Raw genomic sequence first — 2,841 nt, 5'->3', positions numbered from 1 at the left:
GAACTCGAGACGAATCCAGTTGCCATTTTACAAAGAACCTTGGGAGAAAGGTGTAGGTCGCTGTCACCCCCAGACATAGCGGGTTCTGATGGTAATAGTTTTACAACAGATGCACCTTCTTGACACAACAATTTCTATTTTCCCGGCTTCAAACATGTATTCCTATTGGCAAGTGATCACGCAAATTCTTGAAGAAATTCTTGACATTAACTTTAATTCCATTATATCACACATTATTTAAACCCTTTTTACTCAACACATGTTATATAGGGAACAATGATAAATCTATCTAACTTTGTTTTAAGGCAAGTCGCTAAGAAAGTTAACTTTGTTAGTGAATTGGGAACAGGAGCAGGAAAAGGAGGTGGTGGTTTAGGAACAGTACGAGAAGCAGGTGAAGGATTAGGGAAAAGAGGAGAGGTGCCAGAGGAGTCTTACTTGAGGAGAAAAATTTAGGAAGTGCTGAAAGACTTAAAAGAGAGAAGACTGAAAAAAGATCCGGGAGATCCGTCTGAAATCAAAGATAAGACAGTAGAGGGAGGGGTCCCGGTCCCGGTCCCATTGTTAATTGTACAACGAGTAGTGATACCAAAGGTATGAGACCATTGAGGAAAAAAAGAGCCGTCAAGGTCAACTATGAATTCCCTTCTTTCACCCTGTACTTGCTTACTTACATGTGAGAACACGTTTGAAATAAAACGCATTTATATGTGCATTTACATCTATGTGTGTTTTTGTCCACTAGGTGGCGCTGTAGCTCCAGTGAATATTGTTAGGTTTATGGGAAACCAATAAAATAATTCAATATAATGACAAAATCACATAACTTAAAATGTAGTCCAGGAAACCATTTATTAACTGTGAAACATAAATCGAGCCTTAAAAAATAAATCCATGAGAAATAAAAATAATATATTGCTTGTTATTCATACACACATACATACAACATACATGATTCACATTTCGGACGGATGCTGATCCAACATGCAAGCAGTTTCATGCTACTTTTCTTCATACAGTTAATACACTGGGGTCCCCCTGATCAGGGTACCGTCGATAAACGCTGCTTTTCAGGGTGCTCCTTTCGTGGCTGCCCAGAGCTCAATAAGATGATGGTTTAAATACAGAGTTGTCACCACCGTGTGCTGTGCTGCAGTGTATCAACAATTACACTCTCTGTGTTGTGTCAGTCTGATGTGATCATTTGAGCAAGCAGGTACACAAGCCCCGCCCACACGAGAAAAATGTTAATTAGATTTCTACTAAGCCGATATACCTGTGCGTGTTTTTAATAGAATTCGAGACGAATCCAGTCACTTTAACGAGTTGCCATTTTACAAAGAACCTTGGGAGAAAGGTGTAGGTCGCTGTCACCCCCAGAATTCGGGGATGCACGGACAGACATAGCGGGTTCTGATGGTAATAGTTTTACAACAGATGCACCTTCTTGACACAACAATATCTATTTTCCCGGCTTCAAACATGTATTCCTATTGGCAAGTGATCACGCAAATTCTTGAACAAGTTCTTGACATTAACTTTAATTCCATTAAATCTCACATTATTTAAACCCTTTTTACTCAACACATGTTATATAGGGAACAATGATAAATCTATCTAACTTTGCTTTAAGGCAAGTCGCTAAGAAAGTTAACTTTGTTAGGGGATTGGGAAAGGGAGCAGGAAAAGGAGGTGGTGGTGGAGGAACAGTACGAGAAGCAGGTGAAGGATTAGGGAAAACGGGAGCGGCGAAGGAGGAGTCCCACGTCGGGAATAAGACGCAGGAAAACCTGAAAGACTTAAAAGAAAAAACACTGAAAAAAGATCCGGGAGATCCGTCTGAAATAAAAAATCACACAATAGAACAGGTAGAGCAATGGGGCCCATATTTCATTATAACACGACTAGTGATAAAAAAGATATGAGACCATGAATTCCCTTCTTTCACCCTGTACTTGCTTACTTACATGTGAGAACACGTTTGATATAAAACGTATTTTTATATGTGCATTTACATCTATGTGAGTTTTTGTCCACAAGGGGGCGCTGTAGCTCCAGTGAATATTGTAAGGTTTATGGGAAACCAATAAAATAATTCAATATAATGACAAAATCACATAACTTAAAATGTGGTCCGGGAAACCATTTATTAACTGTGAAACATAATTCGAGCGTTAAAAAATAAATCCATGAGAAATAAAAATATATTGTTTGTTATTCATACACAGATACATACACACACATACATGATTCACATTTTTGGACGGATGCTGATCCTACATGCAAGCAGTTTCATGCTACTTTTCTTCATACAGTTAATACACTGAGGTCTCCCTGATCAGGGTACCGTCGCCAAACGCTGCTTTTCGTGGTGCTCCGTTCGTGGCTGCCCAGAGCTGCAGTGTATCAACTATTACACTCTGTGTTGTGTCAGTCTGATGTGATCATTTGAGCAAGCAGGTATTTGAGCTGTCACTCACACAAGCCCCGCCCACACGAGAAAAATGTGCCGGAAGTCGACCCGTATTCTCACGCAGCGTGAACGTAAGACGGGACGGCGCGACTGAAAAGCGTGCAGTGAATCTGAAAGTCTCACAAGAAAATAGAAAATTCCAAACTTTTATTTTTTACATTTCAACGTCGTATTTTCGTTTGATATTAGGTTAAACTTATTAAGTTTTGTTACACACTTTTTGTCAGTGATCTGGTTCCAGAGCAAACTGTCACGAAGGTCCAGAGTGACACTGACGAAATAAAACATATGTGAGAGGGTCTCTTTTACATTAACACCCGGGGTGACTTTCCCTCAAGCCCCTCCCACATTGCGCGGACGCCCCGCCC

The sequence above is a fragment of the Denticeps clupeoides genome, chromosome 14 (assembly GCF_900700375.1).
Source record: "Denticeps clupeoides chromosome 14, fDenClu1.1, whole genome shotgun sequence".
Lineage (NCBI taxonomy): Eukaryota > Metazoa > Chordata > Actinopteri > Clupeiformes > Denticipitidae > Denticeps > Denticeps clupeoides.
The sequence above is the reverse complement of the archived record's forward strand: the minus strand, read 5'-3'. Positions refer to the sequence as shown.